A 27,839-nucleotide genomic window follows, 5' to 3' on the forward strand; every position below is an offset into this window, starting at 1 on the left:
AGGTTAAGCAGTTCCACCACCCCCCCCCCCACCTTGGACAGAACAAGTAAGGAAACAGAGACCAACAGGATGCTTAGGAAAATAATTCCCATTCATAGAAAGTAGAAGTAGGGAAAAGGCTGGTGTGTTGTTTTTATTGTTGTTTTTTTGTTTTTTGTTTTGTTTTGTTGTTTTGTTTTTCTTGTATCTTCTGAGCGGACAATAACACTGTGGAGCTGCAGAGCCCACTGACCTTGGGTTGCCCTAGTTCCCTTTCCTTCCATTTTTCATGACAGCAGCAATCTACCCACCTGGTCTCCTGATGATCCCCAAGGCCTTTCTCATGGCTGGCACACTCGTCTTCATCTTACCCAGTTTAGCCCTTTCTCGGACCTGTCAATAAGAATGCAATTTCCCCTCTCCTCCTTTGCCGGGTGTCCACATTAGTTTTGATTTGGTAGAAGCCAGGAATCCCTCCGTGCTGGTCTCCATGCTCCGATAATTTGTCCTTGTGGGAAAGGCAAAACTTCCTCTCTACACTCTCAGTCCCTGGCTGGGCCTGAAAACGAATTTGATGGAAGACAGATCAACAGGAGAGGATCATACAAATTTTTACATGTGCATGGCAGCCCCAGTAAGAAGATGCAGACCCTAGAGGTGATTAGACCTGTGTTTGTGTCCTAGGTTGAACAGAGTAGCGACCATGGAAAAGTAACCAAAATAGATGGGGAGACTGAAGATAGGAGTTATTTTAACAAAGTCTGTCTGTACAGATGACCCTCAGGCTCGACTCCCATCTCTGCTGATAATGACGTTTCTTTCCTCCTGGTAGAAGGAGAACATCTTTCCCTTGAGAGTTTTAGCTCCTGCTTTCAGGGGGAAGAAGGGAAGATCTGAGTGGACGTCCTATACCTGGCAAGTCTTTCAAGTGTCTTTAAGCTCTAAATAATCCTTACGCTGAAGTGGCATATTTGGGGTGTGATAGTCTGCCGCCCTCCCCTCTCTACTCCATATGCCACACTACACTTCCAGACATGGACCTGATCATGTGTCCCCTCGCCCAAAGCTGTCAGAACTTCCCCATTGCCTCCAGGATCAAACTCTGAGTTCTTCACAGTACATTCAGGATCTATCATTCTGACCTCAGAGTACCTTCCTCTTTTTATTCTCTACTTTGTAGACTTTGAACTCCTCTCCCAATGTAGAAAGCAAACTACTTTCGCCTCCCTTTCATTGCTCATGCTTTTCCCTCTGCTCCCCCCAACCCCCAACAAACCCCACCATTTATCTTCTCAAACCGCATTTATCCTCCAGAGCCGTTGCGCAGGAGACAAGGGCCCAGCCCCAGGCGTCTGGCCCTTCTCCAGGTCTCGCCTAATTATTTGGGCATCTCTCCTTGACAAAAATATTGTCACATTTTATTGTGATTATTTTTTACTTGTTCCTCGTTCTTGGCCAGGGAAGGGACCATCTTAGTCACCATTGTGTTTCCAGCTCCAGCACAGTGTCTGGCACAAAATACTAAACAAATTTATTTTATTAAGGTCTATCTATCTCTTATCATCCAACAAGAGTGATCACATTGACATTTTCTAAGAACACTACACAAACATTTCCCAAAACCAGTCATTGTCAAGCTGAGAACAGTCTCACCAATTAATAATGTTTGGGTGTTCCTTCCCCCCCCTCGCCAGCCTTCCAATCTGATACGATAAGTGGCAGAACAAAAATTTTAATCGAGGCTTGTCAGACCTCACACTCATCCTGCCACAACTCTGGCTTCCTATAACAAATGGCCTTGCAGAGCAAATGGATCTTTTCCATATTCTATGTAGAAAGATCACCCATACTCCACCAATTCCCGTTCCTCAGGAAAGAAATCTCTGTCACTTACACACACACACACTCACACACACACACCCCCCCCAACCTGGACAACAGGGAAGCCCACTAAGTAAATATGAAAGGAAACAGCGCTAAAGCCAAATGCAACTTTACAACAATAAATAACACTAGGCAGGATATTGAGCAACACTTGCCACCGCCGTAACCACTCACGTGCTTCGCTAGTTTATGTTCTTTCATTAGACCCCGAGTTAGACTTCTATATGTTACTACACACTTAATAAAGATATTTCATTTTTCCTGGTGTGCTTCCAGAGACCTCGCATGCGGTGAAGGTTTTATAGTCCTGTGCGGTACAGCAGATGTCATTCCATTTGCCTAAGTCCTGCTGACATTTGGAGATGTGGATTAATTGAGCTACAGAATGAAATTTAATTAAAATTAAATACAGACTTGGCCATTGTATCTGTTCATTTCCTGCACTCCAGTGTGTGTATTTGCAGGCAGCGCCATAGTTAATTTGTTTAATCACGATGCTCTGTGGGGGAAGCTGCACTTTGTTTTATGCTGAAAGACTGAAGGTGTGGTGGATGCCAGGTTGGATTTCATTACACACAATGTGAGCCGTGTAAATGATGGCACTGATGAGCCTCCGAGGGTTAGCTGGGGGAGCGAGGTGGCTCTGTGGGAACCTGTGGAGAAGCAACTTGTTGTAGGCAAGGTTTAGTGATGTCTTTTATATTGACGTTACACGACCACAGGAATCTCATCTATTACCCGTTAACATGTTGCCGTCGTACGTGTTCATTCAAATATTCATTCATCCATTCATTTGCCCAAGATGGTCTGAGTATCAAGTCAGTGCTGGGCCCTGAGGTTAAGGTAGGCACCGTTAGTGATGGGAATCCTATTCTTTCCACCGGAAACCCCAGTTGGAAAAGGTTGTCATCTCTTGAAGAAAGAGTTTTTAGAACAAGATAATAATGGATATTCAAAGGTCAATCCAGAGTAAGGAGAAACCACAGTACTTGAGGTTATGGTGAGGTTGTCTTTGGTCAAGCTACAGCCTACTTTCTAGCTTCCATTTCAAAAGCTACTTCCTTTGGGGGGTTTTTCCTGGTTTCTCCAGTGGGAAATTAACTCTATTCCAACAATTCTCCAAATTTTTTTAATTAATTTAATTTTAATTAATTTAATTTTTTAATTAATTTAATTTTAATCTCCAAATTTTCTTCCTTTGTTTAATCTGTATATCTTCCTGCCCCCCCTTTCTAGATGATAAGCTTTCTGTCCACATCTTTCTAACCTTGAGAGATGCTTAGGTCAGCGCACTATCTCCAGTGTTCTCAAAGACTATTTCTTGAATATGTTGACAAGCATGTGTATTCCCCCGCAGTGCACATTGGTTGCCTTAGCAGTCCAGGTCACTCCCTCCTTTGTGAGATAACAGTACCCTGTCTCTGCTTGGGGGAATCATTCCTTCCACACCTGTGTGCCTCGGGGAAAGGTGAGTAAGCATCGGACTGAGCCAATTAGGGCATTTGATCCCCCTAGCTTCCAGGATTGGTCAGAATTGGGCACATGACCCACAAGAGCTTAATCAGGCCCAATAATACTATATTCTAAGGCTCTGATTTCTCTTCAGTTGTACAACATGTACAACACTTGAGCCCCTTTCTTTCTGCAAGGGAGGAATTGTCTAAAAATGAAGAAACTCGAAGGAAGCTAAACTGAAATCAGGAGAATGGCCTCTTATTAATCTTTGAGTATCTATTGCTACTATTATCTTAGCTGTCCTTCAGATGGTTTGAGTTGGACTTTCTGGACCTGGAATCTGAAGAACCAAATCAGATCAGCGTCATTGTGACCATCATATAATACTCATATAATACTGGAATCACTTATATGACACTCCATGTTCTTTTTTTTTTTTTTTTTAAAGATTTTGTTTATTTCAGAGAGAGCAGGGGGAGGAGTGGAGGGAGAAGAAGAAACAGACTCCCCACTAAGCAGGGAGCCTGAAGCAGGGCTCAATCCCAGGACCCTGAGATCATGACCCGAGCCAAAGGCAGACGCTTGATCGACTGAGCCACCCAGGCGCCACAACACCCTGTACTCTGTAAGCCCCTTAAAGATGGAGACCTTGCCTCTACATCTAGTGATGTATTAACTAGTTCAGTGCCTGGAATATTATGTACCTAATAATTATTTTGTTGAAATGAAAGAATTAATCTAAATTCAGGTGATGCTATGGCAATATCAATAATTATTTCTTTTTTTATTTAAACTGATTAAATTGACATATTACTCATAAACCTGTTACATTCTTTTCGCTGAGAGTCCTATGACTGAGAGGGTCCTGAAGGGTCATCCAACAATTGCTAAGGGAGAGAGAGAGAGAGAGTTAGTTCAATCATCTCATAATGATAAACTCCACAACCTTATTCTGTTATATATGCCAATGTGAGCTAATTTACCACCTGAAAATTGTTCTTTTTATTCCCTATATAGTACATGAAGATTGTAAGTTCTTATAAATTCCAAAGTAGGCTTTTTCTCAGTTGAGCTGTGTTGCTCGTAGCTATGGACTCAAAATGGCTCATTCAATGTGCACACCATGTTTCTTGGGCACATCTTTTCTATTCTATATCAACTATAACTATTTTATAGGGATAGCATCCTAGTCATCCTTGGAATTACAGCAAAGTAAGCCTAACTTTTCTCTCCTTGCATATATCTTTTGTGAATTTGATCCTGGTTTTTACCTCTCTTCATTTTCTATAGACATAGTGATGTTGATGGTCAGGAACAACCAAGGGGTACATTATGTCTTTAGTTCTCAGTAAAGAGACTAATTTGGATTACTGAACTATGGAGACTTAGAAATATCCATGTCGATTTCACATTGACACAGCCAATATCATCTAGCATATTACCTTGTATGTGGTAGGGGCTCAATAAATACTTGCTGGAGGAACAAATAGAAGGAATCAAGATACGATGGGAGGTTTTTGGCAGTTTTGCAATATTAACGAAGCTGCTTAGCTAATTTTAAACTGCATTTATTCAACTTGTATTTACTGAGCATCTACTATATCATACTATATATCATAGTGCGATGGGCTTAAAAGTATAAATGAGTGGCTGTCAGGAAGTTTCCACTAGATAGGGAAGAATCGGATTTGTTCAAGTATAACTAGAATGCCAGGCTGAAAACAGTTTATGCCACAAGACGAAAAATGAATAAAATGTGAAGGGAGGGCTCAGGAAAAAAAGATGCTTATTGGGAAATTGTGTGCCATTTATTCCTCAGAGTGCTTCATTTTTCAAGACTGGGCTCCTGACATCTCTGTGCAGGTGTGGCTGAATACACAGGCAGAGCATGACCAACAATCCTTTTCTCATAGAATATATTATAAAGATTCTCCTTTGATAGGGGGCTGCAGCTGCTATTTGCCTCTGAGTCGCATTTGGCCCAATGCCTTTGCTCAAAAAGAGCCACCCTGTTTCTATTTGTGGCATAGCAGACCAGTCTGTCGGCTGCTGTGGGTTCTTGGCAGTCAACAACTTTGCCACATGTTTTTGACATTGTAATTGAGTGTTCCTTTGAAGTGTTGCTCCTGCCCCCTCCCCTTGTGGTTGCCCCACTTCACTTCAGCAGGCAGCAGCTGCTTGACTGCGCTCCATGGCCATCCACTGCCCACACCCGTCCCGCCCAGAGGAGCTGTGTTGTGACAGGACAGCTTCAATGCTCGTAGACTGGCTACTTGCCAATATTGTGCGGTTGGTGATCCAGCCTCCTAGGAAACAGACCATGTAGTAGTATTCCTAATGCACATTTTCTAAAGCAATTTAAGGGAAGTTCAAGGGTTGTTTTCAAAGACTTCGCCTGATATTTGGAACCACTGCAAGGTGAGGGTGGGCATTTACTCTGTGAATCCTCTTTTTAGTTGGAGTTTTTAAACGACAGTTAATCTTGCTCCATGTAAAACCGAGCTTTGGTTAACTTGTCTTTGACAGAAAACCTCGTTGTTTTCTGAAACCGAGTAGGATTTAATCCTCATTTAATTCTCATTGTGGTGACTGGGTAGGTTAATAGCCAACTCTCTGAGGCAGCCCACAAGAGTAAACCCCTCATCAAAAACTGGGCTTAGATAATCACAACCGTCCGTGTTTCCTTTGTACTGCTTCACTGAATCACTCACCATATATTTATTGAGCATCTACTGCAAAGGTTCTCATATTTTTCATCTCAGGACCCTTTGACATTCCTAAAAATGACTGCAGACTCAAGAAGCTTTTGCTTATGTAGGTTATTTCTGACAATACTTACTTTGTTAGAAATTAAAACTGGGCATTTTATAATTATTTCTTAGTTTACTTGAAAATAACAATAAGTCAATTATATATGAACATAAATAACTTTTGGGGAAAATATATTTTCAAAACAAAAATTAGCAGTAAGAGTGGCATTGCTTTACATTTTTGCAAATTTCTTTAATGTTTGGCTTAATACAGCTGGATTCTTTTTTCTGCTTCCTCATAGAATCTGTTTTGATATATTGCTTGTGTTGAATTATATGGAAAGGAATCTGGCCTCACACAGATACTAGGAATATTTTTATTACTACTTCATTTTGATACTACACCAAAACTCAGCAAGTGGTGAGCTTAAAGGTTGGTTGCAACATGGAATCTAATACTGTATCTTACGCTTCAAATAGATCTTTTACTATATAACATTTAGTAACTTCATGTACTTGGCCCACTTAGTTATTTAGATCTTCAGATGTTGATACACATAATACACAATATCAAAAAATTATAATTGTTAATATCACCATGATCTCTTAGAAAAATCTTTAAATATAGGAAAGCTATCAAGTATATGGTGGCAAATACAAGTTTTCCAAAATTCTGATTTTGCTTTAATGTTTGAATTTTGCCATTGGCAATAGTAACTGTCAGTTGCTTTCCTTGAAATGACCATCCCACTTTGTTCATTCTTGAGAAAATATGTACTAGATACCTGCCACTTGTTCTTTTAAGTGAAAATGGTATTCTAAGACAAAAGTGGTGAGTTCAACCTTCAACTGAGCCATGTTAAGTGCTTTGTCTCGAAACAACCATTGTACTGCTGTATGTAGTAGAAGTAGCTTTATCTGCACTTCTCATTTCATCATGCAGACTATTAAAAAGATGAACACACAAGAGTCAAGTTTCAATAAAAGTAATGATTTTCACTGGCTTATCAAGGGCAGCCCCTAAGTTAGATTTTTTGTTTTAATACAGTTGAGTGGCAGTGAAGAATGCAATGATCGCCACTAGAGTTTGAACAAGATTTTGGAAGATCAGAGGGGCCCACAGACCTCAGTTTGAGGACCTCTTACCTACTGTCTGCCTAGAATTGTGCCCAAGAAAAAAAAATAGGAAAAGATTTTAACATGGTAACCTCCCTTTAGAAAGTTTTTAATGAGGGCGCCTGGCTGGCTCAGTGGGTTAAGCCTCTGCCTTCGGCTCAGGTCATGATCTCAGGTCCTGGGATTGAGTTCCACGTCCGGCTCTCTGCTCGGCAGGGAGCCCGCTTCCTCCTCTCTCTCTCACTCTGCCTGCCTCTCTGCCTACTTGCGATCTCTCTCAGTCAAATAAATAAATAAATAATCTTTTTTAAAAAAGTTTTTAATGAGTTGAACCATATGCAACCGTTATTTTTATAGGTCAAAATTTTGAATATTGGCAATTGCATATCATTCAATTTCTAAAATAAAATGTACCTGGTGTGTATGAAGAATCACGTATGATGTGTATCTAAGGAAATGCAAAACTAGTACACAGTGAGCATGAAATGCAGAGTTCTAGAGAGTTTGTTAGTCGAAGAGAGACATGTGCTCAGAAACTTTATACATGTAGAACTCTTCCCAAGCAGGGGAAATAGTATAAGCAAAGGTTCAGAAATGGATATAATTGCAAATAAGGGATATTTATGACCTGCATAAGACACAGAGCCCTGTTTCTGAGGCTTAAAAAATAAAGAAATGATACCACGGTGGGAATTAGCAAGTTCAAAGTTCTTTGCTTGTCAATCTGATGAAGTTAACTTTGATGTAGAAAAACAAAGGCATGGGATATTATCTGTTCGCTCATTCAGTACAGTCCGCATGTATTACATGACCACCATGTGCCGGACACCGTATTAGGCTCCGAAGGAGGCCAAGATCTCCTAGTGTAAGCATTGAACCAGATTTGTGCTTTGCCCGTAAACAGGTGGTCTTAACATATTATGTGTGTTTAATGTCTTACCAGAATGCAGATGAGCAGTCAATTTATCTTGGGGGCAAAGAGAAAAAAATTGCATGTAAGAGATGACTTCTGAGACTGAATGGAAACAGTTAGAGGAGTTGCCCAGCTAGAAACGGGGGAAAGCACATGCTGGGGGGAGGAAATTGAATTGGCAAAGGGCAGAGATGTGGGAAAACTTGGTACTGTTTAAAAATGGAGAGCTGTTCATTATGGCGAGAAGGTAGGGAACATGGAAAATAAGACTGCAACTTTCAGCTGGCTTCAGATAGCAACACCATCTACACTCTCTACTCTGGTCAGCCTTTGGAGGCTTCTCCTGGAGACTCTAATGAGGCTATCCTGGCAGGTCAGAGGATGGTCTAGGGATGGAGCAAACGTAGACTAGAAAATAATTAAAGACTAGGACAGAGATACTGAGGACTGGAATCCCTGCAGTGCAGCAGGCATGAAAAAAGAGCCAACAGTTTGGGAAATCTTTGGAAGAAGAATTAGTAAAATATGTTAAGTGATTGCAGAGAAGCAAAAGATCATGCAGTGCTTCGTAACTTGATCCACTCAGAGCAGGGACGTGGCATCCCCAAGACGAGACACCCTGGAGGGAAAGGTCTTCGGGAAAGGAAACAAGATGGTTCGGGGACATACTGAGTTTCCTACTGGACACTCAGGAGAAAGGTCAGGACTAAAACATAAACTGGGGAGTCATTAGTGTACAACTGATTCTTAAAGAAATGGGAGCAGAGAATCACTGATGGAGAAAACACACAGGGTGGGAAGACACAGCGCCAAGCACAGGAATCCTGTTCTGGCAGATGTGAAGAGAAACTGGGTCGTGAGTGGGGAGGAATGAAGTGAGAAGTCAGGTTCTCCAGAGAAGAAGTGATGGAGGTTGAGATTCGATTGAAAGTTGGAGTGAAGAGGGCTGACATGACCCTATGGCAGAAAAAAGTCTTTGAGGGCTCGAGTACTACAGTTGAAGGGAAACAGTGAACCAGCTGTCATTAGTGTTGCTGCAACTGAATGAGAAAGAGAAACGTTTTTCTATTTTCTCTGATGGAATATCTCGTTTTTTTATGTTCCCCTCAAGATTTCTGAAGCAGCTAGAGTGGCCTAGAGCTCAGTAAAATTCTCCAGGAGGTGGCACAGATTTGAGCACTGTGTATGGCGCAGCAACAGTGTTTTTGTCCCCCCAGGGGGCCGCAGGGCTGCTGGGAAGCTCCTCCCCTCTCACTGTGCCCATTTCTGGAGAGCAGAGAAACTCTAGCCTGGGTCGGACAGGGACCTTAAAGCTGTAGGGAACACAGAACGCAGAGTCTCCCTCGGGGCAGAAACAAAGCAGCTTCATTGGGAAAGGACATCTCCACAGCCCCTCTGGGTGCTTACATTCTTGGCTTCATTTAGGAGCCCTTTGTCCCTATTTCCACCATTGTTATGTCAAGTTAACGCTTCACATTCACCAAGAAATCTACTCTTACTCATCCTTTCTCACAGGGTTCATTCCCATATTCTGCACCTTTTAATATTTTTACCCCTTGATCAGTTGTTAAATATTCTTCTGCTTTTACTTCTATGCTTGTCATTATTATGAATGTTAAGAGTTTTTTGCACCCCAAATACCCACTTTCAGCACATTCTTTACCTCCTATTTTACTCCTACTAAAGATTGGTCAGACTTAAAAATCAGTCGGGTGTCTCAGTTTTTTCTGTTCACATATATCCATTTATCCAGACACTATATTAATCGCTGGGGTTATAGTTGAGAACAAGGGAAACATGGTACCAGCCCTCATGGAGCTTGGGGTATAGGTGTAGGAAAAACACGGAGTTAATCATTAAGGGTTGTAAGAAAGGGATATGAAGGTCAGAGAAGACTTCCTTGTGGAAGGGACTTGGAAATTGAGTTTTGAAGCGTGAGGCGTTGGCCAGGAAAAGGTGAATCATGCAGAAAAAGAATGGTTCCGGGTGTGTTTGAGGAGCTGAAGATGTTCATTATGGCTGGAAGTAGAGTTTGTGGGAGGGGAATGGAGAGAGGAAGGGTCTCTATGAGGCTGAAGCTGTGTCTTGGATATTGCATAAGCTTTGTTAAAGAACTCAAACATTATCCTAACAGTAGTTAGAACCCATAAAAAATTTTAAAGGTGAGAATGGCATGGCAGTATTTGTAATTTTTATAGCTAGCTGTTTTTAATTATTGAAAAAGCAGCACATGTCTCAGTGTCGAAGGGTTCCACAAAGGCAATCACTGTGAACATGTCTTAGGCAGTTTTTCAGAGAATTTCTATCTCTGCGTATACATCATATATATGAGTGTGTCCATTTTTTATAGAAGTAAGAACACATTGTACAACTGTTTTTATCTTTTTCCACCTGATAACATGAAGATTTTTTTCTTAGGACTTCATGAAGATCCATCTTACTCTTTTTTACTGGAACCTAATATTCCAGGATAAGGGTTTCCATAAACCATTTAACCAAAACCCAATTAATATTTATATTATTCTCCATTTTTCTTATTGTAAGATTTCTTCAGCAAGCATCCTTGTTTGTTTATCTAATTGACATACCCATCGATAGTGTAAGATAGAACTCATTTTCCCCACATGCTCCAATTTTTAAATTTTCATATTCTGGTAGGTAGAAAATGATACCTAGTTTTGATGTCCCTTCCCTTTACAATGAGTAAGGTTAAAACCTTTTCAGATTCTTAAGACTCATTTTACTTTTATGTAAACTGGCTGTTTCTCTCCTCTGCCCCTATTTCTTCTAGATACTTATTTATAAGAATTTGTTATTGATTAGCAACATGAATTCTTTGCTATATGTGTTGCAAATATTTTTCTGAGTTGTGATTTATCTTTTATTTTATTTGGATTTTTTTTTCCTGAGTTGATGTTAAAAATTTTTTATCTATATTTATCAATCATTTCTCCTATCATTTTTTATTGTGGAATAATCTTTCTTCCGTATCACAGAGAATGCAGGGGGAATAGATGGTTATAGAAAGTTTGTGAAATAGGAGGTAAAAGCCTGTGAACTAAGAGATTGGTTGGACATGGGCGATGGAAGGAATACATTTCTGGGATGATACACTGGTTTCTGGCTTGGGCAGCTGGCTAGATGTTTCCCTGAGATGGAGAATATACCTGGGACAGAATGTATGTGATTGCAGGGACAGAGTAGATGCAAACTCAGTTTGAGGCACGTGGAGTTTGAGATGCCTGCACGGAATGTGTAAAAATAGATGGATACTCCTTAGGTGGATGGTTAGCCGGGTCTGGAGGTCAGTAGAGAGATAGGTTGGGGTCATCAGCATATTCATGCTGCCTGCAGCCAAGGGAATAGGTGACACTACCCAGCATGTGGAGGGAGAGACCAGGCGCATTCCTGAGCTCCGAAAACATACTGGAGACCGGGAAGTAGGGGGGAGACCAGAAGAGGGTGAGGTCTTCGAAGTGAAGGGAAAAGAGCGTATATTTTAGAGATTAATCAAATGTTGGCTGAGCCTATGTATAAACTACTCACTGACTACTAACTCCTCAACAAAGCCAGCTACAGAAGGAAAATGAAATCATTAAAAAAACAATATTAAGTGTTAATATGTGCAGTGAATGTGGATAGTTTATGAGAAAAGGCTTTTTTAAAGTAATTCCCTTACATTATTGTATTTTATTTATATCTGCCCTATTTAGGCTGTGCAGAACTTGATTTTACAGGTGGCCATTCTTTTTTTTTTTTGTCCTCACTTTCTTATCCCATCCAACAACATTAATTTGTATGTATGGTTAATCTTTCCCAATTCAGCGGGGTGATTCCACTCCTCTTTACAGATAAATACTTCAGTGAAACATCTCAGATAGAAATTTTATTTAATATTTCTTAAGGATTATAGTTTCATCCCTATGTATCCAGTCAATAACATTACAGATACATTATTTGTTAGTTTAAAACTAAATTAGGCTCTTAACAGATATTCTATTCAGACTTATTTTAAGATGAGGTAGGAAAAATGGATCATAATTAAGACAAAAATATTACATTTTACTCAACTTGAAAATGGAAGCTTAGAGCTTTCGTGTTTTGGTTTTACACTAAAAATACCTACTGAATTCTTACTGTTGGCTTCTTTTGCAAAATTGACAATTGAAACTCCTTTTACACAGATGAGTGCCAAATCATAGCAGCTTAATGCTGTTGCGTTCTCCTACTGTAATCAAAATCATGTTAAAAGTAGGTATAGTACCAGTGTGAACTCCAGACACCTCTTCATTCAAGGAGAGAGATCGCAGTAAGCAGCAGAGACCAAATTAACTCCATCTCTCTTGTCCTATACTGAATTTCTGTAAATAAGAAATGTACTGATGTTGAATGTGTCCTGACTTCAGAAACTTATAATTTGAAATTAGAGACCCCCAGAACTCTTTTGGAGAGTCTTTTAAACCCGGACAACTCCCTGCTGTTATGAAGACTGACAGTGCTTCTGAACTGTAACAAGGAGATTTTATATAAGACTGTTCTTACTAGAACCTGTTTTATATAAGAACATACTTAAAAAGCTAATTTCTTTTCTCCTTTTGCACTGCAATCCACAAAGTGTGACTAATAATAGATTTAAATTTGCTAAGTGCATTCACTCCTTTGTGCCATCATAAAGAGAATCTATTACTGTAAAATTGAGGCTTAGTTCCAAATTGCGCCATTATGAAGTTTTCTTCCAGCAATGTTTTGTCTCTAATACACTTCCCTCATTGTAATTCTATTGCAAACCTGATGTCTAGCATCAAGTCTCACAATAATTATTTTAAATTGCTACTAGGAACAGTAGTCCTGGTGGGATATATTACTACCATTCTAACAAGATGAATTTCAATGCACTTGTAACCGTATTATAGTATATTATGAAAGAAAAAAAAATCTTTTGAGTTTTATATCTATGGACATGCATGTAACACAAGAAATAATTTTTATAAACTTCAAAATACTTTATGTTGAACTTCTGTTTAAATTAATTATAAGTCACAGGAACAAATTGGATATCTAACTTTATGACCCATTAATAGCATGTCGAGTAACTTAAAGTGAGTAATTGTAAGTATGAAAATACTAATAATGCCTGTGCTTAGAATAATTATACATGATAATATATATATATCTGATAGATTTTAAAGACAACCTAAATGAGACAACAATAGAAGAAAGGTACCAGAAAACCACTAAAAATGAAGCTTACATAAAACTTTGTTCTTAATTATCCCCAAGGTTTAGGGGTCATTTAAGTAAATGAACTACCCAAAAGGTGTGTTTAAAATAATTTATTGTGTAATAGAAGCTTCAAGCAAGTCATGTTCAGCAGTTTCAAACACAGGGTCATTAGTTTGCTGATATATTATCAATAGATCAACATGGAAAGCACTGGAAAACATTTTAAGTCACACTGAAACGTAGGTGATTTTTTTAACAGTAATGCTACAAAACACATTGTGTGTTTCATGCGTGATTTCACATCCTCCTGAGGGCATTCTAAATTCACCTTATTAATCAGTTGCCTACAGATTTGCAAATACTTAATTGAGAAGATGATCACTTTTGATTTATTAAAAGTGAATCTTGAATTGGGGGCACAACAAAATTATCATGAAGAAACAGCAGAGCCAAGCTTCTGTTACAGATAAAATGATTGTAAGATGATAGTCTGAAATCAAAAGCTAGTCCAATTATAATAATTTAAATATGTCGGCACATAAAGTTTAGAAGAAACTCCAAGAATCCATTCTTTATCTGTAGGAATTCCATTTAAAAATGTCCACATACACCCCAAATGAAAATCACGTAGCTCCGTAATGAAATTTAGAGTTCCTCCCTGGAGTTGACCAAATGGGAAAAGTATATCTACATACATTACTGAAAGGGGCAGCTGAATTTAAAGGGACAATTTGGCAATTTTTACCTGAAGTAATAATGGAATGACCTATATCACGCACCAGCCAGCATGGAGCTACCAATTGAGTATGGCCTTGTATTTACAATAAAGTAGCCCATTGTTATACAGTAACAACCATTCTGTAGCATTTCTAGCAGGAAGAAAAACCTGGAAATCATATCCGTATTTTCTGGGCATTACTTTCAGAAACTTAAGAAAGCTATCTTCTATTAGGTCGCCTCTCACACTTTTGATACTGTTCTGTAGCTTAGTTACAATCAGTGGTCACTGATCTACACCTGAAATCATATACAGTTATTTGGGAAACACTGGTATTTGCCAGTAGACCTATAATTATCTTGCATTTGTTCCTGTATTTGTATTATATATAAGCTTACACTATTTTAAATATGCTGTGTTATTACTGGGGAAAAAAAAAAACATAACCCCAGGCAAAAATGTCCATTGTTAACAATGTTTTTGGTCACAGATCTGTTCTCCAAGTGGCCAAATGTAATTGCATTATGATATTGGCAACTGCCTTCATAGAACTAAGTATAAGATTTCACCCCACACTTTGAGGCTGGAGAAAAAAAAAAGTCCAAGTTAATAGAAACATGATTAGAAACAGAAGGTGTCTTGGCTCTCAATTTTGTTAATCAAGAGAAAAAAACAAAACCAAACCTCATAAACCTTTTACAATTTTCCACCAATACCCTGCCGTTCCCTTTTTGAATTAAAAGCTTTTTTGTGTGTGTGAGATCCTAAAAGAACCAGTTGTCCAGAAGAGCATATTAAATTAATGTTTCCCCAAGAGCATGACTAAAAAAATATGCTGACCCTGTGCTTATCAATGCCAAAGGAGGATAAAGAAAGCTGTCATTTTTAATATCACACACATGTTCCCATTCCCTTACCTTCCTTGACAATAGAATTTTGAATTAACTCCTGCAATGCTGTGTTGCATTTTCACCAACAATTCATTTCATGATTGGAAATGTATTCTCCCAGCCTCCAGGTGAAATTGATTTGAGGGAGTTATATAATACATGGAAGTTCTTCAAAAGAAAGGAACCACATACCAACTAACCCGAATCCAAAAATCTTAACGGGCTAAGAATTCCTGATCCAGATTTCCCAAACTTGTATGGTCATGAGTCACCTGGATTACCTGTTAAGCTATACATTCCCGGCGCCCTTCCCGAGCAATTCTGTTTGCATAAACCTGGAATGGGGATTGAGAATCTGTCATTTTTCAGTCACCTGAGATGCACTGAGAAACATCTGACTTACCTCAAATCCAGCCTTTTGGATTTAAGGCAATTAGGAGTACAAAACAAAAACAGGAACAAAAATGGCACAAATGTACATAGACCAGATTCTCAATCATCTCATCCTGTGTCAGTGTTTGTACGTCTGATTGGGATATTTGGGTTTAAAAATAGGTTTCCTGTTTTAAAAGACAGGTTGGCTAAGCATAGCATGTGTGTGAAGTGATGTGTTTGATTGACAATGAATAAAAATAGTTATTTCACGTCATCATCTAGAGGCACCTAGTAAAGAGATCACAAACCTGGAAAGGACCCCAGGATTTCTCATCTAGTGCTTGACTTCCTAGGAAGAACCACACCTAAATATCTCAAGGAAAGGCATTTCTCTAACTGTCCCTATTAATCTCTCCCACTGCTTCAGTATGGAAATAATTAGTGTAAACTTTTGTAGCTGCCATTTGTGTCTCTTTCCTTGTTAGAAATAAAATATAGCATTTTTTCATTGAGTATGCCACTAATTCATAAAGCATTTAAATTGAACTATATATATATATAAATATAGATAGCTTTAATTATTACAAAGAGATGACTATTAACTTCTTAAAAGCAAACACAAGCTGAAGATGTAGGGTAGTGGTTCATACCCTTTTTTTGATACAGGAACTCCTTTGAAGTTCTAAGAAGAGCTCTTTGCCTAGAAACAGGCAACATATGCATATACCTCAAAAATTTGCATATACTTTCAGGAGGTTCATGGACCCTGGAAGCCTCCTAGCTTAATAAACACTAATCTGGTGGGAAGAAACCATCCCTGAAATACTGGTGCTCAGTACATTTTCTCATACATTAAAGTGGGTAAATTATCATCAAAACTCTGATGGTATAAAGCACTAATTCATTAATACTATTTTAAAAGTCAGAAGATGAAAATTGAACTATATTGACCATGTAATTATTCTGTAAATCTGTGTAGCATGAAAGTGAGTGCCATATTTCACCTGAGAATAAGCCCTAAATGATTTTAATTTTTTCTAGTTTTTAACACAATTGAGCAATGAATTTATATTTTCTAATAATTTTGTACAGGATATTCATATACATTTTTTTTTTTTTAAAGAGAGTGACTGTTCCTAACCACTACAGGAGTTAGTGATCAGACCATAGGCTAGAGAAGGCTGTTTGAAGAATTCCAATACCCAGAGATTTAATGATAGAGATTTAATGAACAGGAAGGAGGTGACAATTAAAATGAAAAAACTTGGATTGGCCCATGTCCAGGGGACATGTATATTATACCTCAGTTTGGTGCTGTCTGCCATTTCCTTCTTGGAGTACGTGGATGTTAAGACCTATTTCTAAAATGGCTCTTCCTTTGACAAAACAACCTCAAGACTTCTTGACTTGATCCTTTACTAAAAGAATCAAATCTAGGTCAGTTACTGGAGGGGGAAATATCTTTATAGGCCTACTTTAATTTCTGAAACTTTCTAAAAAATAACTTTTAAATAAGATCACTTCGTGGGGGCACCTGGGTAGCTCAGTCAGTTAAACCTCAGACTTCTGACTTCAGCTCAGGTCATCATCTCAGGGTAGTGACGTAGAGCCCCACTTGAGGCCCCCCATTGGGCATGAGCCTGCTTGGGATTCTCTCTCTCCCTCTCCCCTCACCCCCACTCATGCATGTGCAAGCATTCTCAAAAAAAGAATCACTTCAGGCATGAGAAAAATATACTTTTTAAAACATCTTAGGAGTAATCGTTTTATAAAATGAAAAATGTGTTTACTGTCCTCCCTCACTTCACCTTCATGTGTTTTGTTTTGTGTAGTTTTTTTTCTCTTCTGTAATACTAAGTAATTTTCTCACAGAGTCATTTTCCCATTGATGGGGTCCTGTTGCGCTGCTACCTCCCAGAGCTGCATCAAGCTGCTTCTTCTACCCTGCTGTTGAAGCATTCTACTCTTTGCAAACACTTCCCTTTAGTGTATTGTCTCTATAGGTCCTCTCCAGGCTTGGTATCCAGGATATATGTTAGGTTTGCCCGTAACACATTAAACTAGAATTGCTCTAATTGTAGAGGCTCAGGAGGAAAAATCCTGCCCACCATCATGAAGGTTTTCTCACCTCCTATTTTGCCATTCCCATAGGATATGAAGTCATACTCTCCTCCTCCAATCAAATGCCATTGTCATGAATAAATATCTCTTAATTCCTGCTATGGATTCAAAGAGCTGTGTTAGACCTGGTCTGCTCCCTGTCTAGTTGGGAAGTTAAAGCATGCAAAAAAAAAAAGTGATTAATAACAGTATGAGGTAGCATAGACTAAAGTGATACATGACACCCTCTAATTTATCTGTTCAACAAACCCAAATTTCCATACATTTATGTTGCTTAAAGGGAGATATATCTGTAATCCCTGACTCCCTAGGCCTTCTTACTAAACTTGTGTCTTCTAGCATAATGAAAAATAATGTGATAATATAGTGACATATTACTGTGACTTCAGGCTGTTTCCATAGAGGTGGAGCGGTCTCTTGGGCACCACAATGGAATGAGATACAGAAGACAGGGATTCCAATCCGAGAAATGCCCCTGACACTTTATGTGACCCCCGACAAGTGACTTAACCTCTCACTCTGGGCTTTGTCATCTGTAAAGTAAGCTTAATTAAACTTGCCAAAGACATAGAGATGTTGTGAAGTCTAACTAATTATAACTCATGAAATGATTTTGAAGGTCTCAAGTGCTTGCTTTGCAGTCATAAACAATAAGGAAAAAAGTGGTTTTATATTAAAGTACTAATTTTTGTACGGTGTTCACAAAAGATGATACCGATGCCCTCTAGAGCCTAGTTGTAGGGATGGATTTGTGCTGATCCATTCATACGCTCTCATTTGGTTATTTTGGTGAGCAGCAGCTCTTAAGACAGCTGGGTAAGATGAGGTATCCATCTGTGACCATAGAACAAAGTAAGGCTAACTGGCCCCCCTGGAATTGAACCAACGACCTAGGTCTCATTAGCACTATCAGCTAACCAACTGAGCTAATTGGATACCACATTGATAATAATGTATCAGAACATGGTTTGGCTTATTTTTTTCCAAAGCTTTCCCTAGACTTAATTTCAATAACCATAAAAAACTAGCTTGAGTAATTAGAGCCAAAGACAATAAGCCAGACGTTATTAGATGCCACTAACATCCGAAGGACTGACCCTTCATGTCCCCGACAGGCCGGGAGTCTTCAGGAGGCTCTTGACTAGCCTAAGAAAGTGGAGTTTCAGATTGACAAGGCTAATAAACCCAAGGCCCTCCTGATGAGATTAGGAAGGGCTCTTGTGTGTATCTTGCTCACTGAGAGTCTGTTGGTGGGAATTAGAAATTGTCTTGGTCTGCGAGTCCTTTAGAGGCTAATAAAGTGACAGCGAAGATGCATTGTGCTACAGGAAACGGTCCTAAGTACTAAATAAAAAATGCCTCAACACTGAGCTCATAACTTTACCTCTTGGGATTGATTATATCTTTCAGTTTGAGAACACGAAGCCAGCCTTAATGAGGACCTGATATTAGGTGGGACCATTTTAGTAATTCTTAGTTCTTTGAACTCTCAGGCAAGGTTAATGTATGTGCTATTTCATGGAATAAAACAAAAATATATGATGTTGAAATATTCCCTTTCCAGAAATATGAGAGTAATAGAATCCTGCAGTGCTAACAAAGTAGCATGTAAATCTTAGGGCGTCTACTTCAGGTTTCAAGTGGAATGAATGGCCTGTTTGGCCCAAACTAGGTAAACTTGAATTCTGCAAAGCCAAAATACTGGGAAATTAGCTCCATGATGTATTAACTCAAATAATAATGTTCCTGATGTAAAAAAAAGCCGGGGGGGGGGATGGAAATTAAACATCTAGTTCCGAATACTGCGTCTGCACAATGTGCCGCATGCACCGCGTGTGTTAGAATTTCTTCTCAGTTCTTTTTTTAATCTTTTATTCATAGCATTGCAGGTGATGAAAAATTTATGCCTTGAGTCTGGCATTGAAATTAAATGCAAAATGAAAACAGAAGCAGTTTATACTGACAGCTTAAATATCTTTATCTAGCATACGGTTGCACTATAAAAAATCACTGGGTGACTTTTTAAATCTCCCACATGTAAAAAACCAAGAGTTGTACGATAATGAATAAAGTTAGATATCTAAGCCATCAACAGAAAAGTTGTGTTTTATTAGCATTCTTTGTTAATTTCATTTTGCTCTGTTTTGCCATTTTTGTCTAATTGGCACAGACGGATGGATACAGGCTTGTAAAAATACTGCGCAACTTAATTGTTGATATTAATTCCTCGGAGTGGCAGGAAACAATTGATTTTTGCAGTATATTTAATGAGTGTGATTTCTCTGGTAGGTTTATGTCTTAAGCTGAATAGAAAACATTAATCTGTACTTCAGGTAGTTATGCTATAGTAAAGGTTAATTATTCAGGTAAATCAATTTGTGCATCACTCTATTAATATGAGCGGTATTTGAAAGAATGGCAGGAATTACAATAATAGCCACAGTTGCTAGCTTACGTGAGTTTTCAACGGTATTTCCTTCCTTAGAATAGTAGCAGGTAATTCTTAACACATTATTTTGCTAGTCACAACTCTATTCACAAAATGAGGTTCCTCGTAAATGGCTCCTCTTTTCTAGAGATGTCGAGTCTTTTGTCCTAGGCATATCGGTATAGGCTGTGCTGCATTAAAATGTTCTCTGTGGCTTTTGTTGATGAACTAATGTTGAATCTCTAGTAGTTACCTCATAAATGCAAATTAATTGAAGAAAGTAGGTGGCTCTTAGTTTGGTGAATAATGCACTCAGGTTCAAAATACATTCAGTCTAGATATATTTCATATATTTATTTATGAGAATTTAAAAAAATAAGTGTAGAGTTATTTAGCATTTAAGTAAGTAAAGCATGAAATTTAGAACTGTCTTCGGTTACGTCAGGCACCAATACCGAAACGGGCACTTAGATTTCCATATTTAGAAGACTTCAGCATACAGCTTAAAATATTTTACACTCAGCCTCTGATTTGTAGCTTTTTCCTGGTTGTTTTATGTAAACATACTGTGTATAATTATGCAGATAATTTTATGCAATATTAATTGTGCTAAGAGTGCAGTGAAAGTTGCTTAATTCAGTAATTCGTTTACATTTTAATGATTCTAATAGCATAAGATTACCAAATCAAATTGAGATATCTCTGACCATTATACTATATTGTGTGAAGAGTTCAGTTAGTGTCTTACAGTTTTCAGAGTATGCTTATCACATCTTTTTATTGACAACCAAAAGGAATCTTAAATACCCATACTGAAAAAATTGAAAACCATTTTGAAAGCATTTTTAATCCAACCTTAAATACATTTGAAGAATGGTGCCCCAAAGCCTTGACACATCAGGTTTCAGACTTTAAAGCATGTTTAATATCTGTTTTCAGCACATGAATTGAGCTGGCCCGCATCTTTGAAATGAAGTTTATGAGCTATATTACTTTTTTTTTGCAGGCAACTTGTACCACACACACACACACACACACACACACACACACACACACACACAAATGCATTTAATTTATTCCTCTTTAATGTAAGAAGAATAATTCAAGGTGTTTATTATGGGAAGTGAGCGAATATACTAACTTTTACACGTAAAGATAGCATCTGAAGCCACTCTCCAAATCAACAAATTTCAGGTTAGCATTTCTTTCTTATTTCTTTCATCATGTACAGATTTAATATCATCAGGAATAAATCTAAATTGTTTGCTTCTTTCCTCCTAATTCCTGAAGCAATGTAAAAGCCTAGAGAGGTTTGAAGTGACAGGATTACAAGCAGTCTTTTGCATACATGGCCTTTAGGGATAAGCGGCTACCTTGCATCTAATAAACAAGAAAGTGAATTCGTTGAATAATGAATTAAGTGGCATAAGTTGTGATAACAAGGAGCAAATGTAACTTCAGACGGATGGTATTTGCTTTGTGTGGGGTTATCTGAGAGGGCTGATGCTCTGCCAAGGGACACTGAAAAAAGGCTCATTATATTAAGATGTTCTTTTACACAACAGTCTAAAATGATCTTGCAGTTTCTTCCCCCTGTTTGCTGAACTCCTTTGTGTGCTTCTATCAAATCAACCACCTCCACCAGGGGGATAACTAGGATTCTTTCAGACTGTTGAGTATTGTTTAAAATGAAAATTCCTAGTGAGTTTTAGATGGGTCACCCAACAATTAAATAGAGATGTCTAATGGGTTCATTCATATTAGGGTCAGCAGCTGGTTACAGAATAAAAGGTTGTGGTGCCCCGTTGCATAGTTCTGAACCAAATTAAATTATTAATCTACTCTTTGCTTCAATGTAGCTTCACGGGGATTCCTAACCTGCCATACTGAATAAAACAGAACGACTGCTTTACATTTTCATTATGGAAAATTATATTTTAAATTGCAAATGCTCTCCTATTTAGCTTGCATTGCGTATCTCGTATCTCGTCGGATATGTAGGAATGTCTTCAACAGCCAGTGCTTATAAATTGTTTTGTTCATTTCTGATTATGGTTGGAAAAGATGAAATCACCAAAAAGGATGAGTTGCATGCAGTGACCAACTCTAGGGGGAACCGTTTGGACCATGGAAAGTCAAGTCAAGACTTAGGGGGGTCACTATCTTTGACTCTTAAATTCAGAAAAGATCATTAAATAAGTAGGTTACAAGAGGCTTTATACTCTAACATGAGCTCCCAGTTAATTCAACTAAGGTTAGTTTCTGGATAACGATTCCTTCCAGGGGTCAGTGACCTAGTTTTTATGACCATTTATAATCATTTCAAATTTTTTTGTTGTTGTTATTTAGCTACTCTAGATTGAATATTAGCTTTGTGAAAAAATTATGGCTGCATTTAGCTTTCTAATAAAGTGTTTAATAATGACTTAATTATATCCTATTACCAAAAAGCACAGTTGCAGTAAAAAATTACCATATTTTCTTAGAAATTATTCCATGGGACATTTTCTGTCAACACTTTTTAAAAGATTTATTTATTTATTTTAGAGAGATAGAGAGAGAGAGAGCATGAGCGGAGTTGGAGGAGGGGCAGAAGAAGCAGGAGAGAGGGAGAATCTTAAGCGGACTCCACACAGAGCACAGAGGCCACTGTGGGGCTCAATCCCACAACCCCTAGGTCACAACCTGAGTGGAAACCAGGAGTTGAACACTTAACTGACTGAGCCACCCAGGTGCCCCCTGTCAACATTTTAATATATGTCTACTTTTTACTTTTACCTAAAAAGTTTTAAGATATGAGATCTATAGCAGATTTAACTCTAATAGCTGGTTCACCTTTAGAATGTAGTATGATTTATAAAGATAAATCACTTAGTAAACATAACTGAGTGTTCCACTTTTGATGCATTACATTAGCTGGAGTTTTGAATTTCATTCTTTGGTTCATTCTTGTGTTTGGATTCATGCATGTGGCTTAGCTAAGTCTGTTGGAACACATAAATACTTGAAGACCAGTGAAGCTTTTTTTTTTTTTTTTTAAGATTTTATTTATTTATTTGACAGATAGAGATCACAAGTAGGCAGAGAGGCAGGCAGAGAGAGAGGAGGAAGCAGGCTTCCCACGGAGCAGAAAGCCCGATGCGGGGCTCGATCCCAGGACCCCAGGATCATGACCTGAGCCGAAGGCAGAGGCTTTGACCCACTGAGCCACCCAGGCGCCCCGACCAGTGAAGCTTTTTTATAAATTAGAAATATTTTGTAAATAATTTAGTTTATTCATCAAAAACATATTTAGTGGACACCAACTATGTACCAAGTACTGTTTGAGGAGTCATACGAACAAGAGTAAGTGAACAAGATATAAAGTCACTTCTCTTGTGGAGTTTATATCCCAGTGGAGGGAAACAAGACAATAAATAAATCAATAAGTAAATTAGCGAGAAAATGACAGGGAAGCAGTGGAAAGACAGCAAAGTAATATTCAGAAAATGACATAAAAAGGAGCTTCTTTAGGCAGACTTGTCTTGGAAGACTTCTTTGAGGAGGGAGCATATTTTGCCGAGACCTTAGCCAAGAGAAGAGCATTTCAAGCAGAGAGAGTATCAAGTACTAAAGCCCTGGGGTAGAATGAGCCAGGCATAGCCATATGTAAGAAATACAAAGCAGTAAGATTGCTTCATGGGGATACAACCTGGGTGGTGACACTGGGTCCCATGCTTAGAAGGGCTCAGTTTAATGCTGTCCTGTTACCATCTTGAAGTTTTTAATACTTTTTTAACAAGGATCTTGTGTTATTCCTGCAAATTATCTAGCCAATCCTGGAAAGAAAACTAATAGATTGTGTGTAGGGGGGAATGGGTGGGTGGTGGGAGTGTATTCATTGGAGGGGGGGGAGGGGGAGGCGTGCATTAAAAATAAAGCCAGTAATTGATATTTCTGGGTATCTGTGGTACTGGCATCATTATAGTTGATGAAAGATTAGTTGCACTTTATACACCATAGCCTTTTCTGTCTGCAGTGCGGAAAATAGAAATGCTGTTTTTATTCTGTATTTAGCCAAATCCTCACATACAGATGATAAATTTCTCAAGGGTAGTGTTGGTCTCTTCTGTGTATTGTGTATACTTAACAGCGCCGTGTGATTAGATATTCCACAAATACTAATTGCAGCTAAAAGGAATTTGCCTTCTCTTTTAATCCAAAAGGGTTTTCTTGGGAAAAATAAATAAATAAAGGGCATTTAGTGTTCACATTTGAATTCTTGTTTTCTTCCACAGTTACACCATGCTACCAAATCTGCATGACCAATTAACAGTTAGGTCAAGTCACATGAAATCACTGATAATCAACCATTTTTTGACCTAGAAAATGGCAATTTCAGTGGTTTGTGGCACACTGAAATTGCAGCTTAAGGAAGTGCTGCAGAGATCTTACAAACATCTCTAACTCCTGCAGAATTTATTTAAGAGAGGGCAACACCTAGCACAGGGCCGTTCATTTGTGCAACACGTTAAGTGGTGCCGTCAGGCCTGCACCCATGGGCCTCTTTAGAGGCGAACCCACACTGCATCTGAGCCTTCCCACCGGTCAGCAGTGACCCCCATCCCTGGCATGGCGTCTGCAGCCTCACACCCACTTGCTACCACATTCTGCATTATAGCAAGTGGTGAGTTGCCAGGCCTTACTGGGGGAGAGGCCCGGGTCCGTGCCACCGTTCAGAGCTGCAACAGGTTATAGAGCTTTGGCCAAGGCTGTTACTCACCACTCACTCTTCCTCTAGACCAATCTACTGAAATGTGTTGATGGCCCTGATGATTCACCCAGGTACAATGTCATGCTAGGGTCACATGATAGAATCTGGCCAGTGGGGGTATATGTCATATCGGGATTTTTCTGATCAGGACAAAGAGGTGGTTTTATAATTACAGCTGACACATTCTCAAATTTATTCTATATGAGAGTCTTTTGTTTGCTTCTTAACTTTTCTTTGGGGAGGTTATTGATTTTAAGTAATCCTCATCTAGTTGCTTCTTACCCGGTACTCATTTGCATTTTGGCAAAACACTAAAAATCCAGTAGTTTATAGTTCTTCCACTCATATCTTCCAGTTCTTGCATTTTATTGTTTTCTTTCCTTTTCCAAAATCTCCAGCTCATCGATCCACACTTCAAACATTTTGAACCTACCTGCACTTTTTTTTGAGTCAGTAGTGGAATTCTTAGTAACTTAGCAAAAATGCTTTCCTCAAGAACCTGTCCTTTTCTCTGCGACAGAGGACTTGTTGGAACCTTTCATGCTGTTTTATTACCAACCAAAAGTTGCGTGATGGATTACTATGGGTGCATAAATATTGGGGAAAATTATAAATAGCATGCTAAAGTTATGTGTTCCAAGACAATTTTTAGACATAAAGTGCACCTAATCCAAAGAAGTGACTCTCTAATGATAGGAATTTCAGCAGCTGTGGCAGGTGAATGAAAAGTTTTTTTGTTTTTTTTTTTTTTTTTGAGTCCGGGTCCATTCAGGAGCAACCCCCCTCAGTCTACAAATTAGGAAACTGCACATATTTGCCACCATTCTCTACCTCAAGAACAAACCTTCTTATTTAATTATGAAAATGGGGAAAATAAAGATGGGGGAAATGAAGAGGTGAGGAAGATAAAGACAGACAGAGAAGGGGAAAGATGAACCAGAGGAAATGATAAAACTCTTTCTAAACTGTATTTCTGCCACTTCTTAGAATCAGTGACATCTTTATTCTACAGTCAGCCTTCCCCAATTGAGGCAGCATGATACTGTATGAAAGGAACATGGACTGTGGTGTCTTAAAGTTTTGGGATTGAATCTTGGTATTGCTACTTGCTAACTGTGTGACCTTAGGCAAGTCACTTAACCTCTCTGAGCCTCACTTTTGCTCTGATATAAAAACATTAAGACACCACTTGCAGAACAGGTATGGGGATTTTATGAGATAACTGACATTTGCTATATGTACCATCAGAGCGGGAAAGTTCTCCTGGGATAGTTATGAATAAAGGAGACAGTAACTGTAAAAATGAAATAATAAGAATGGAACAGTATTCAAGAGAATTGCTACGGAGTTTATTTACTTATTTACTATTTGCATCCCACCTGCCAGAGTCCTCTTTCCTGAAACCCCATTCAGGTGTGGTGAATTAGAGAGCCTGAGGGAAGGAATGGCCAGCCAGGCGGGGATGGTGGAGGGAGGCTTGGTTTGCTATAGTAAGCTTGTCAGTGCTAATACTGTGCAACAAAGGATAAAATTTTAACCTCTTTCACAATATGATAGAAATTGTTGCTCTGGAAATCTCACTTCTGAGACTAGACGCTTCCTACACAGGACAGAGAGAGGCTCTGTCCACTCTGCCACTTAGGAAAATACTTTGCTGTACACCTTTTCCTTCCAGAAGGAGAAAAGGTAGCTTTCTGTTATTATGATAACCTTATATTTTGTTGTCCCATCAAAACAATAAAATGCTCTTGAAAATTGTTCCCAGGGTCTGTTTTTATATATATATATGGGAGAATATCTCATTGTTGAGCTGAAATACCATTATTTTGACATTATTCACTCAGTTTCTCCAAAGCTTTGGCTTTCCAAACAGAAGACTGATTATAAATCTGTGTTGTGTGGAGTTGAGGTCACATTGAAAGCTTTTTAAAGGACTGGATGATTTGGGAAGTTGCTGAGTCTGAGCTTTTTGGCAGCCATCTAATAAGAGTTTAAAGAGGGAGTGGTAAAATCTTCCCTGCCTCCCCTTCTCCCAGAAGCCAATGGGAAGAGTCGTGGTTTCTCAAGACTTCTCTAATACTCAAGGATGGATCCATGAAGGTAGAACTTGGTTTTACCACCATATGTGATAGACTTGTCATTTCGGTCATACATTAGTCATGCTAAGTTTTAGATTTTTCTCTATCTCTACATCCTGTCCATAGAGGTAGTTTAACCTGGTAGTTGCATGCTAACTCCTACTCAGAGGTTAGATTGAACCCTGGGAAGATGAAAATACTCATAGCTAGAAAGAGACATGTCAATGAATGGACTAGATCAAGCCATTTAGACCATCCTCACAGAGTAAAAAGAAAGAAAGAAAAAAATAGGTTCAAATTGGCTTTCTCCTTAAACCTAGGTATTCGACATTTTATTGTGATTGCTCTACTCAGATATTCTACTTAAAGCACGTTTTAGTTTTAAACCACTCATGTCTCAACCAGAGTATGGATACACCCAACCAGAACAACTGTTTGCTAAGGGAATTATTAAAAATTTCGAGGTAATTTCAGTTATGAGACTCATTTTGGCATGATAATTGTGACTGCTCTAAAGGAAATTTTCATTAGATACCTTGCAAAACACTGCCTGATTATCTTGGAATACATTTCTAGAATGCAAAAATGGGAAGACAAGCCATGTCCATGGTAGTCCATTCTGCATTTTATACTTTTTAAAAAATAATATTTTATTTATTTATTTGACAGAGATCACAAGTAGGTGGAGAGGCAGGCAGAGAGAGAGGAGGAAGCAGTCCGCCTGCCGAGCAGAGAGCCCGACTCGGGGCTTGATCCCAGAACCCCCGGGATCATGACCTGAGCCAAAGGCAGAGGCTTTAACTCACTGAGCCACCCAGGCGCCCCCTGCATTTTATCCTTAATCAAGGGACTTTTTAGCCTTCGGCCTTCAATTTCCTTAAATGTGAGGAAGAAAAGAGACCAGTGTTTCATTTGAAAGGTAACTGCCAGTGTTCATCAGCTTTGAACAGCTAGTAATTTATGGCTTCTACAGGTTTCATAACACAGCACTGAGTTTTAAGTTACAGATACTAAGATTAGTCTGTATCCTACTGTTAAACATTTAATTGTTTGATAAGGGATGTTAAATGCATGGGTAAGTACCCAACATAAGCATGAATCTCTAGATAATCATGATTGTGTCAATGTGTATATAACGTAAGGACACATTGTGGAT

The sequence above is a fragment of the Martes martes genome, assembly GCF_963455335.1.
Source record: "Martes martes genome assembly, chromosome: 5".
Classification (NCBI taxonomy): domain Eukaryota; kingdom Metazoa; phylum Chordata; class Mammalia; order Carnivora; family Mustelidae; genus Martes; species Martes martes.